At 47.1% G+C, this 13528-nt stretch overlaps 1 non-coding gene across 1 annotated transcript; it reads left to right on the top strand.

Moving 5' to 3' along the window:
* The first annotated feature begins 4032 nt into the window (after positions 1 to 4032).
* LOC146181053 (signal recognition particle RNA) lies at positions 4033 to 4332 on the top strand. Its single transcript, XR_014700487.1, has one exon.
* Positions 4333 to 13528: the final 9196 nt, after the last annotated feature.

The raw sequence follows: 13528 nt of genomic DNA, 5'->3' as shown, positions 1-13528 counted from the left end.
CAAAGTTACGGCACGGACTACGCCACTCACCTACAAGCTGCGGTTGTTGGCGAGCGGTGAAACCGCTGGTCCGGTGCACGTCGCAGACTTGAAAGCTTACCACCTTCGCAAGGACGACAACTGCGAAGCGGGGGAAGCTCAAAGCGATGCAGCGATCTCCCCCAAAGTAAGGCGTACAGGTAGCAACCCGGTTCGCAACCGACGCTATAACCTAAGGCCAAGGTAGTGCACTACTTTGTCTAACGTCTTTTCTTCTTTCAGAATGCATTCTGATAAGATTTTTCAGCAGCCAGATGAACCACCGTCGCTGGGGCGGGAATCCGCACCAGCGCATGGTTCAAGGATGGGCCACTTAAACAGGGGGTACCCCCCTAGTTTGTAGTGGTTTGTGGCCCATCATTGTGACCAGCGCGGCCATGCTGGCCGTCTTCAACGAATCTGGATTGGAGCCCGCTGCCCAGGCCTGGAGTACGGGCCTCAGGAAGTCAGGTGTGCCCGGGGCGGAAACGCCTGCTGATATGTGCATCCAGCACGGCGCCACGTGGAAAGGGGTCAACAATGTAGAGCAGCAGCTCAGGGCCGCTGCCAGGCGTATGCGTGGCCGAGCCCAGCTACGCTGTGACCCCGAGGATGTGGCCGCCGCCGGAGAGGGACCAGCCGGAACCGTCCCGCCATGCCTGCTGCTTCTCCACGGACCAGCTGAGATGGCATGGCATCCCGCTAGAGCCAGGCGACAAGCCTTCATATTTTACGCCGACCCGGGCTCGGACATGTACATGGCCCGGCTGTTGGCGTAGCCCGGGTCGGACGCTGAGGGGGGGGGAAGATATGGGGCCCTGCACCACGTATCGGTAAGGCCCGTGCGCGCCGAGCATTCGAAGGCCGCGCAACTATCCCAATGCTCCCTGCGTGGTGCCTGTTTCCCTCTCCCCGCTCGTTCAGGGATAACCGGTCCCGCGCGAGGGGGCATAAAGGAAGCCACGCGCCGCCGTCGCTCTCTCTTGGACCCTGCCTCCTTGTTCCTGCTTCGCTCCTGCTTCGCGCCTGGAGCTTCTGCACGGAAGACGACCCGCAGGCTGCAGCCGCCCTACGACGACCTAGCACCGACTTCTACGATCCCTGTGAGATTAAAGATGTTTGTTACACGGCCCGCTGTGTATTTGTCGTGCGCATCCCTCGGGCTGAGAAATCGCCCACAACGTGAAACTTGGTTAAAGGATAGTTGAACTACTTTTTTGTTTTCGCTCAGAGCGGTGACATCTACACCTCCGATGCTACATTTTCTGGAAATCGAGGACTTAAACACTGCCTCTTTAAAACATCGGAAATTAATTACCATCCTAGTCTTTCTATATCATGCGAAGCACCATCCAATACCCCAACGGCTTAGGATATAGTCATTTCTATTGGCGTGTATAGGTAAGCACTATAGCAAAGCTGAAGGTAACACTTGACACTTGTCTGCCATGATTTGGTTTAGTTTATGGGGTTTAATGTCGAAAAAGAACTCAGGCTATGGGAGACGTCACTGTTGAGGGCTCCGGAAAGTTCTGCCTTCTGAGGTTCTTTAACGTGCACTCACATCGCACAGCTCACGGACGCCTCTCTGTTTCGCTTCCGCCAGGAGTCGATTCCGCATCCTTGAGCACAGATGTGGAGCGCCCTAGAACAGCGAGCGCCACAGCGGCGGGGCTCTTGTACGCTATCCGATCCGTATATAATGAATAACGCACCACGTAGCTGGTGCCTGGACAACTGCTGGCAGAATACGGCACTTGTCTTGGAATGCCCTCGTGGCGCCGGCGGGCTGCAAACAGCCGAAGCACTGGGCGAGTGCCGCATTTGTCAACAGTGACGTCGACGCCGTAAGAATGGGACAACATCTGTAGGCTGTTTATGTAAGCCTTTCGTCTCAATACATTTCCCTTTGCTTTGTGCGTCACTCAATGACTTTCCTGGTTGTTTGAAGTGTAGCACACGTTACGGATAATACACATCCCATGACAATTACTGTTAATCTATCTGATATGTAACTGACTGTCGAGGTCACTTATAGCCCAAGAAAACTAACTGAAGAATCATAGAAAAGTAATACACTACTATTGAATTACTTTTCTTTGAATGTTACAGTATACAAGGTTGTACTAAGCACAGTTAGTTTTGCTGGCTTGAAGATTTCTGCACGGTATTAATTTTTCACATGAGTTGTTTCCCAGATTCGTTGCTTATTTCGCGAAGTTTCGCCCTTAAGACATCACCCGCTACTGTCAACAGTCAATAAAAAGAATGGGGAGGTACTGCAGCGCACGACCGCTAGCGCACCCTGTCGTAGATTCGCTGCACTTCAATGCCAGTTTCCATTTCATTTCTTAAACGCCGCGCTTCTTTGTCGGCGCTTTGAAAAGGCGGTCCAGGCAAGACCGCTGAAAATATGAAAAAACCGTCCGCATGTGTTTCCACGGGACCATCAGGCGCGGATTCTTGTGCGGAACAATACCAACTTCGGTTCAATTCGGCCAAACGCTAGCGAAGGTTCTGACATCGTCATTTGAAAAGTGCTCTGGACGCCGTCCGTCGACTGCTTGCATGGTAAGGTGGTAGTCGCGTGCAGTGGCGTCGATAAGATCACCCGCACCCGTTATGGAGGCGCGGTGCAGCACCCCCCCCTCCCCCCCTTTTCTGTCCCCGCGATTCAAGCACCGAATCGCAACTTCCTTTCTACTTCCTCCATGATCATGGTTTGTGTTGAATTTCGCTTTGCACACAATCACGCACTGCGAGTGGCATTTTTGTTTTCCTTTTTAACACTAACACGTAGTTATCGTGCCCCGCGACTGATAATTCAGTATAACATCAGATCAAAAGCACATATATTCGAAAAAGGCAGAAACATCAGCGCGTGTAAGTTGCGAGAAAATTCACTGAGCACAAGGCTTAAGACAGATGATTGCCCAGTACCGGACCATGAGAACAAAGCGGCCTCTCAACTACGCAATGTGTACACATTAGGCGTGTGAATCACTGAAGCCGTATGCACACAAATATAACAAGGATATGAAGTGGTATAAATGCTACAATGACTATAACGGAGTAGCAATGCAAATTCGCATACATATTAGGAGACTATATTTAGAGACATATTTAGAGGCGAAAAGCGCCCGTTTGCTGTGCGATGTCAGTGCACGTTAAAGAAACACAGGCGGTCGAAATTTCCGGAGTCCTCCACTACGGCGTCTCTCATAGCCTGAGTTACTTTGGAACGTTAAACTCCACAAACCAAAAAAACCAGACTATTGCACATCATCCAAGTTTCGTTTAAGAAAATTATCCTTTTCTGCCTTTGGGGTTATTCGTGTCATGCCTGTCATTTTAGTGTTACGTAAATAAAATGAAAAGCGTATATCTTCTCTTTTTTTTATAAAATATCAAATTGTTGCGAGGAATTATTATGTGAAATAATGTGAATGCTTAAGAGAATATCGAGCGCTGCTCTGTTTCTTGCAAATTAAAATACTCAAACTGCGGACTCATCAGTAAAAAACTTCCTTCCGCCGAATATGTTTTAGGCTTTGCTTACGCACGTTCAACTACGCTCGATTCTATCACTTCTAACAAAGAGCAGGCTGTCTAGAGGATCCATCCTCTGAGATATTCAGTATGGCGGATTCTATACTGTAATAAGTCCATTCAAAATATCGCGCTCATTCCCTCGGCCTCCCATCTTTCGAACGCGTATCGAAGCTCCGGTTTAAGGCCGAGGATGGCGCCACCGAGCGAACAAGAAAGGAGGTTAGCTCGCTGCGCTTAGCGCGGCATCTCTTGAGGTCAGAATAAAACCAGACGCCCTTGCGGAAGCGTATATTTCAGCATGCTGATATTTCAGCTTTAAACCAGGATTTATCACACAATTTCCTCATGAGAACATGAAAACATACGTGCGCCGGAGACAGTATCCACTAAAAAAAAAGATTATAACGATGGGGGAATTAGACTATTGTGCATATAAGAAATGCCTTCATTGCTCACTGCACCGCCGGGGGTAGTGGCGTGCCCCTGTAATCCAGCTGCTTGGAGGCTGGCGATAGAGGATGGGTTGAGGCTGGGAGTCCTGCCCGACGTCTGCCCACGTTGATCGGGTGTCCGCGCTAAGCTGGGCGCCGATATGGTGGCCCCCGGGGGAGCTCGGTGGCGGCCAGGTCGCCTAAGGAGGAGCGAACCGGCCCAGGGCGGAAACGCAGCAGGCAAAAGCTCCCGCGCTCTGCAGTAGCGGGATAGCAACTGTGAATGGGCGGCGTGGGGTAGCTTAGGCAACACACTCTGACCTACCGCCTTATTTTTTTTCGCGTCTTTCGAATTGCACGAAAAGCTACTGCCATGTTTGTCCCCATATGTGGTCAATTTTGTCGCATGTTTTCAAACAGATATTGCATCGCGTTTAAGGAAGCTGTACATATTAGTATCACTTTAACTTCACCACCTTGTTTTTTCAGCTTGGGCGGTTACGGATGTTGCCGTGTGGTGTTTGGAAAGTCCAGTTTATAAGAAGGTAGCACTGATATTTTAGCATGTGTTCAGACTTATAGTGGCATGAACATGCATAAGTTTGTTTCCACGAGTTTTCGGAAAACTATCGCATAGGACAGGTTATCTCCCCAATTAAGAAAATCTGGTTGAGACCCTATACTCTAATTTAGACAAGTCTAAACATTAAAAACTATTTTTATTTATTCTTTAGTACGACTGAAATTACTGATTACTGATGCCCACTTGCGAAAATATTTACCTATGACCCCCAGATTTCAGCCGCAGTTGTGACGAGTTCATCCATTTTTTTTTAGTTTGAGCACTATAAGAATTGCGCCTTTAAAAATGGCCCTAATGCTTTACCGTAGTAAACTCTGCAAGGTGCAGGTTATACTCCTGTCGGGATGGCGGCGATTGAAGTCCAGGCACATCGTCCGCTTATCCGGACACTCACAATTGCACAATTTGTTTTTAATTTGTGCCAGGAAGAGGACTCTTTGTGTGATCTCTAGTGAGATGCTCTAACTGTCGAAAACGAGGTACGGAAATGAATTTGTTTGCCGCAGCGCGTCATATTTGAAAATATTTTTTGTGCTCGTATTTAGCACGTTTCACATCATTCGCAACATGCCTTGTACACCGTGTTCTCATGCCCTGTGGGACAAAGCTGCTTGAGCAATTTTACTAACGTGAGCCTGAACGAGGCTGAATTGTAACCCAAATAGCGGCGGGTTCTACGGGATCAGTAAATTATGATTTATTCATGCCTTTTAGAGTCATTTATAAATATAATGATCGTTCTGATATTTTTGGTATGTGTCAGAACAATTTGTTTGAAGACTTTTTTCTGGCGCAAAGTGGAGCCGGCAAGGAAGTTAACTTTGCCCCAAGGCGGGTTCAGTTTCACTTTAGCAGCGACAGATGCCACCACAGACGCACTAACCGCAAGAAATGTGGCGGGAGCTCAAATTTTGAAATTATGGTACACCCATTTCAAGGAGAAATGAAAATTAAAATTAGTGAATTCCACAAGTGACGACTAAAGCCAGGCAGCTGCATAGTATACCGGCTTAAACGTTTACAGCCTACGTAAAATACTGGATGGATGGCGTCTGATGCAACACAGAGTTTGAATATGCGGTCATATGTCTGCATAGAACTGAACTGATGAAAAACAGAAAATTACACAAATTCTAAAAATGAAAACTGCAGGAAGTTTTCCATTTATTACGAAAACATAAATCTGTAAATCTTAACATTTCTTCACTTGGAGACTTGAGCAAATTTGATTTGTTAAGTTTATTTTAAGGGGTACAGTGTTGACAAGACGCACGGTTTGAAAGCTTACCATAAAAATAAGCTGGGGTTAATCTTTAGTTAAACCCGGAAGGATGCGTAAGCGAAGCCGACGTAGCTTCTATTTCTGTTCTTTCTTCTTCTGGGGCGCGGCGTGGCTACCAACCGGGTTTACCCGAATGCTGCGGTAGCTCTAAAGGTCGAACGTAGATTTATTTATTCTTCAGTTAGCAGCGATTATTCTGAATATTAAAGCTCTAGACTGAGTCGACACCTTCCAATCAGGTTTCAAAGCGAAACCGCCGCTAACCGAACAAGACACACTGGTCGCCCCCTACTGAAGCCTGCGTAATGCAAACACGACTTCTTCTCTTCTCACTCAGCACGGGAAGTGACCTTCCATATTGCTTGGTAGTTCATTCATCTCCTCAGCTCTATCATATGTGACACACTACGAAGTTTCTTCATGAAACACCCGCTCTCTAATTAATTCTACCCAATGTCTAGCTGATTAATTGCGGCCCTTTAGTACACAGTCATTTTATCTGGTGTCGACAACAGCTCGGTGCCCAAAGTCAAAGACTCACCTATATGAACCTTTCTAGCAACGGACACAAGAGGGTGCTGGCGAAGCTCGGCTCCTTGTCCACCCTGTCAACCAAAACAGTCCACACTATATTCTCACAGCTTCAGCGAATCAGTACTGTGTTACGGCCTCTCAAATAATACTTGACCAACAGGAGCCTTTAAGTCCTCTACGAACGCGACTACGGAACGGAACAGTGTTTCTTGGAACACTGGCGCAAGAGTCGCGAGAAGCTGCAAAAGTCAGTGGGGAATGAATAGTACGAGGTAAGCCTGCGGCTCTTCCGTTTGCAGTAGGCACACCTGGCGGTATATAACCCCATGACGACGTCATTTCCATCTCCGTGTTTGCCCTTTCAGCCCCGTACTACGGCGATGAAAGGCACTAATGTCATGACTTATGGGGACCTCGGATTCCTGCACGCGATGTAGGTAATGTGGCCATGCCATGCGAATTGCGGATGGTTTATATAATTCTATCAATTTAAATTCTTGGCATGTTGATAGAATATATTTCAAGGATAACATGTTTTAACATTTTACAGGTCCGCATGTTTGCATTTTTTTCGTTGTACTTCTGCGCATGCCTCCAGATTAAAATGTTCCGGCTTGGGGAGGTTTTTCCTTCTAACGTGCGCCGATTGTTCGCTCGCTTTTGGTTAGCTTCTTACTCAGGGATGTAAATTGCTTTATAAATATCGAAATCAGTAATTCGTGAGAATTTATTTGCGTTAGCATTCTCTTCCCTAGAAAAAATATGCACTCTAAAAACAACCATAAAAAAGAACAAATAATGCGAAATGAGTTGAAAAAAGGAAGAAGGGGAGGAAGGAAAGAGTAGGAGGTCGGATACGTCATCATCATCATCATCATCATCATCATCATCATCATGCATCTGCAATGAGGTTTTCAGACCTCTTCAGATAATCGATCGAAAAGTTATAATACAGTAATCGAGCAGACCATCCGGATAATCGAAGGGGCCAATGTCCGGCGCCAGCCGGTGAAAGCAAAGTTGCCAAAGCTTGATGGTCTGCGCGCAACACAAAACGTCTTCCCCAAAGGTAGGCATGGCAATGCTCGCATGCACGTGGGCTGTACAGCATCTTCGCCCACGTACTGAAGAAATCGATGGTCGCCTGGGCTGCAACACATGGTGACCTCACTGAACCACAGTCCGAATTACGACACGGCCGACGACTGGACGACAACCTATTCACACTGACACAGTGCATCGAAATCGCACGGCAGGAGTCACGGGGACTCGTTGGATGCTTCCTAGACGTGGCAAAGGCATACAGCAGTTTCCCCCTTGAACCTTTGCTACGTGGAATGAAGGAGTTGTGTATGCCTAAGGAATGCTCTAACCTACTACACCGCCTATACCCAGGTAAGACAGTGGTGGCTAACCTTCATGGCAGCATATCGCAACCAGTCGCTGTCGACGGGGCCTAAAGCAGGGATGTCCCCTGACACCGTTCATGTATATGCTCTACACGTCAGAAGTAGAATAGCTGCTACTCGATTCTGATATAGGCTTCCCACTCCCGTTTTGCGGGCGGGTCTGCTTAAACTATTGACGCTGTTAGGGCTAGCATTTGCGGACGATATCAATTGTTGGCTGAAACCGAGGCACAGCTGCAGCGGCTGGTAACAGTGTGTGCAAAACATCTGGCTACACAGGGACAGTCTTTCAACCCAAAAAAAATAAGCTGTGGTGCGGCTCTCGGGCCCGTCCGACGCGAAGCCTGCGGTGCTGCGGCTCAACGTAGATAACACATCGCAAGCAACCCAATATCGTTACCTGGGAGTACAGCTGTGCGCGGAAGGAGCGCTATAGGTTGCACATAAAAAACACCTAATAGTAAAATCCACCCGTGAAACTAGTATCTTAAGCCGACAATGCCTGTGGGGCTGTAACCGATATGTGATAGTGCGTGACCTAAGGAAGGGTGTGCATGTGTGAGGCCTACCCTGTGCCAACGCCATAGTGTGCCTCTCTGCCCCCACAAGAGATTGGCTCGAGCGCGGACAGCGCGATGTGGGCCGGATAGCGCTTGGCTGTCGCGGTCGAGTTGCTGTTGAGGCGATTTAGGGCGACATGGTATGGTCGACCTTTGAAGCCTGGGAAGCCCACAGCACAATCGCATATGAGGCACGCCTACGCACCATGAAATACGTCCGCTGGGCACGGAAGGTCTTCCGCTATGTGCACCTAAAGGGCATCCGCGCGCAATGGTGTACCCGTGTACAGTCCCTGCGCCGGAAATACAGCTTTTGGTCGAGCGGTACAACGGAGGCCGCCGAGTGCAAAACTTCCCTACGGACGCAAGTACGCCAAGCGGAGAACACCATATGGAATGGTTCAGCACAGAGGACGACACTGATGCTGTACCTGGAACACAAAGAAACAGTGTCGACGGAGCCGCTCTACGACAGTAATGTCGGTAGCACGCATCTGTTCGTTGCATAGACGGGAGAACTCCGCAGTTTGACCTACCGCCGTCGCTTCGACCCCTCCTCAGAAGTACAGGCAGTGATGTGCAGGGCATGTGGGAGCGAAGACGAGACGGCTGATCACTTTATTCTCCGTTCATGATCTCCGAGATTACCCCCTCTCCCCGTAAGCGCGGAAGTGGTCTCGGAGGCCATGCTCCATTGCGCGAAACTATCGCCCCAGCCGACAGAGGACACCACGCTAGCGCGCGCACTGAGATTTGAATCGGCCGAATGCGGACAGCACAGTGGCGCCATCCGCACGGCGAAAGCCTGGATTCGCATGTGGTGGACAATAATTAGACACTGATAGTGCGCATAGCAGTTCTACCCTATCCTTTCTCATTTCTCTATCCCTTTTAGTTTCTCTATTCTCTTCCTGCTAGGGCGCATTACTGAGCCCACCCGATACAAAGGGTGCAGGCACTACTCATTACCATCATCATCACCTACAACGTCCAGCCGCCACACTACATCTCTGTGCGCAATGCTCACGTCAGTTGCTAGCCAGCGCTCGTTGTTTGAGGGGCGGACTTAGTGAAGGTTGTTTAATATGGGTCCTTATGCTGGGTGTATGCGACAGAAAACAAAATTCTAAGGAGGCCCTCAAGCCATCAAAAAGCTCCGGGTATATGTTTTTTTACGCTGCCGGAGGAAAACTCCCGTTCACAATTGCCTTCCGCGTTTTGAACGCTGCGGTAACTTGACTCAGCCATGGGTTCCAGGAAAAGTCCCTTGGTGGCTGAGCCGGGTGCGATTAGCGCGCCCTCGACTGCATGCCTTCGACAATCTTGGAACACTGTGGCGCGGAGGGTTGACTGGTGCGCTTGCGGCATAAACAATTCGTGGCGCTAGCGGGCACATATGCTACCAGTGTCTCGGAACTGCGGCTCTACCGTGCACAGAACGTGATATTTTGCTGTGGTTGCCAGTTGGCTTCGCTGTTGCCCTGTTCACTTGAACCTGCGCACAGAGAAATGATTTTGTCGCTGATCGTTACATGATGGAAAAATGACGGCATAAGGAGAAAATTCTTCGTCCCTCGATGTAAATCCAGGTACAATTAGGACATGCTCTGAGAAGGGCTCCATGTTCGCTGCTCCATCAGATGAGGGCCACTTAAAAGCTTCTCGGCGCGCAATACCGCGAAAGGACTGCTTGCTGCAGCCGACTGACTGTCAGCGAGAAGCTCTTTGAACCCAGTTTTGTTACCAAAACATGGCCGGCTGATTACAACGGGAAGGTGCTGGAAAGTACGCTAGGAACTGATGTTCTGGCTGGAAAAGCAGTTCCGACGTTTTTTTTCTCTGGTTTACTGAAATATCCTGAAACACTTCCTGAAGAAGACAACAATACAAAGAAAAGAACCAATAGATCCTCAAAGCCGTTCCGCTATCAAACCGGAGCTCCCATCAGAGGACTACCTGCAAACCTATTTACATTGACGTCTGCCTTTTAAGTGCACAATAATGTGTTCGAAAGAAATTATTACGTGTGTATAGGACTGAAATCTACCAACGTCATTAAAGGTGAGCGTGAGAGGAAGATTCAAGGTACCAGATTATGTTAGAATAAAATTATTACTCGGAAGCACGCAAGCAAACGTCAGACTCCTGATGCCCTCACTGAGCTTAAAAATATTTGATTACTGGAGCCTTAAAAGGAGGCTGTACTAGTTTTACAACACATACAAGCTACGTGTTCCCAACATAAAATGTTGACGTGTTCATCTATATGGTATGGCCGTCCTACAAGCCAACGATCCCCATTTTTGGTGAACTGAGGGATGTACTGAAGCACTTTTACAGCACATTGTTACCATGCGTCGTGCAAACACTACCGCTTGCGCCATATCGAGGTGGACGAGGGAAGTAAGGATAGATATGTCTCACCTCCGGAGGCGTCGTCGTATCACCTAAACTGCCTCCAACGCCTTGGACTACACTAAGTGACTCTGAAGCCAGTTTGCTCGAGTTGTAGTGGCCCCCGGCACCTATGCAAACGAGAATGGTGGAATGTTACAAGACGCCAGCGACCACGCTCGAGGGAAGAAGTTCGGACTTGGTTCTACAAAGATTTACACTATAGTCAAAATATAGCACTGACAAAGTGGAAACCAAGACACACTTCCTTACAGGCCAAAAACGTGTGTTCATCGGAGTTAACAATAAAATGATTACATAAGTTAAACCAAGCCTTTGTCTTCATGATAAACCAAGCAAAACCGATTTAAACCAAGGAAGAACCACCCATAGTATTGCTTTCTCAAGCCTGTAGCTTAACCAGAGTTAATCTATAGCTATTTTGTTTATGGGGGCCGGCATGGGTTGAGTTCAGAAGGAACATCAATTTTGGCCGCCCATATGTTTAGTGCTAATAATGCTAGCTTAGGAATTCTTGCGGTACAGAGAGGATTGATGGGATACCTATTGCTAGTGCGTGTTTTATAATTATAGTAAACAGCTTTTCATGGGCCGTTTACTAGACACATAATAGCAAGCAGCACGAATTCGCGACGTGCCTAGAAAATCACGTCGACAGAGTACGATTAATTACAGTCAAGTGATTTACTCAGTCATGACACTTCATAGAACACTTGGTTAAAATTCAAGCATACTAATGAAATGTCTGGTAATGCGATTAAATTGCGTCTCCTGCTATCGTGCGTGCTATAATATTATCTCCATTCCACTGTCAAGCTAAGAAATACAGTTGAAGAGCGCAGCTCTCTAGTGCATTGTCGATAACCACGTCATTACATAGCAGAGGATGATGAGAGAAAAGGGAATCAACGACTCCGGTGTGTCAGTTCGTCGTTTCTCTGTTTCTTTTTGTCCTGTCCTACCAGAGGTTTCTCAGAAATAATTTCCGCCCGCGAGCGATGACTAGAAGTTGGTTTGCAGTGAACGGCTGAGCAAACGAACGAAAATGCTGGCGTAGAAAATCCTTGAACATTGAAGTGGTCACCGTTTTGGGCATCACACGTTACCAGCGAAAGTTGTAATGCCTTTCTTTACATTGACGGACGAAAGTTTACATATTTGGCTTTGTTTAAGTAGCACGTTATCCCAGTTAGAGCATGATGGTGTGACTGAAATATGAAATTATACAAAACAATTTTTTTCAAGTTGTTCTGAAGTTGTTTTGTATTGAATGTATAAGAAATCTCTCAAAAGCATGCGTGAATGAAGAAAACAGAAATAGTATCACACGAACGTTCTTCAGCTAAAAAGTAGTTTTTTTATTTGTTAGCGACGGCGTCAGTGCCTATACGGCTTTTATTTGTGCAGAAGACGTTTAAAGGATAGGCTGGCAGCACCGAATTCAATACAAAGCAACTTGGGGACGACGACAAAAAGAAAGAGATGCATGCATTTTGTATGATGCCTTCATATTCATGTACTATTGCTTTAACTGGGATAATAGGTAACCGAAAAAAAAAGCAAAACGTTCAACATGGTAAAAGAGAGACATACTTTTTTTTGCTTAAAAGATAGAGTCTCTTAACGTTTTTTTCTGGCACGCCATTCCACTGAAGCATTGTTCAATAAAGAAACTGTAGTTGAACACGTATTCCCTTCAAGCGCTCTGATGCATATTTTCTGAATTACCTGCGCAGTGCACGCAAAAATATGCTTCTTAATCATCGCACTTTTTCAAATCCGTAGTAGTTCAAACAGAAATTTTCCGCAGTCGCACAGTATATTTTCCCCCGGGAATTTCAGTCTTTTCAACACTAACAATTTTTATACTTCAAATATTTGCAGTCGAGCAGCAAAGCTATATAATAACTTCTCAGAACAATTTGATATCTTATAAAACATGGAGAAATTAATTCGCTTTTCCTTTTATTTATGTAAAAATGACAATAATTTGGAGACAGGCATGACAGGAATACCGTAAAAGGAAGAAAAGAATAATTTCTTAAACGAAACTTGGATAACACGCAATAATGTGAATGCTTAACAGAATACCGAGCGGTGCTCTGTTTCTTGCGTATTGAAATGTTACAACTGCGGACTCGTCAGTAAAAAACTTCCTTGCTCCGATTATGGTTTAGGCTCCGCTTACGCACGTTCAACGACACTCGATTCTATAATTACGAATAAAGAACAGGCGGTCTAGAGGATCGATTCTCTGAGATGTTAAGTATGGCGGATTCTATACTGGGCTAAAGACATTCAAAATATCGCGCTAATTGCCTCGGCCTCCCATCTTTCGAACGGGTATCGAAGCTCCGGTTTAACCCCGTGGTTGGCACCACCGAGCGAACAAGAGAGGAGATTAGCTCGCGGCGCTTAGCGCGGCATCTCTTGAGGTCAAAATAAAATCAGACGCCCTTGCGGAAGCGTATATGCTGATATTTCAGCTGTAAACCGGGATTTATCACACAATTTCCTTATGAGAACACGAAAACATACGTGCGCCGGAGACAGTATCCACTAAAAAAAAAGGACTATAACGATGGAGGAATTAGACTATTGTGCATTTAAGAAATGGCTACATTGCTCACTGCACCGCCGGGGGTAGTGGCGTGCCCCTGTAATCTAGCTGCTTGGAGGCTGGCAATAGAGGTCGGGTTGAGTCTGGGAGCCCTGCCCCACGTCTGCCCATGTTGATCGGGTGT

The sequence above is a fragment of the Amblyomma maculatum genome, chromosome 8 (assembly GCF_055883805.1).
Source record: "Amblyomma maculatum isolate TAMU_Amacu chromosome 8, ASM5588380v1, whole genome shotgun sequence".
NCBI lineage: Eukaryota > Metazoa > Arthropoda > Arachnida > Ixodida > Ixodidae > Amblyomma > Amblyomma maculatum.
Note: the sequence above shows the minus strand (reverse complement) of the source record. Positions and strands in the feature narration are given on the sequence as shown.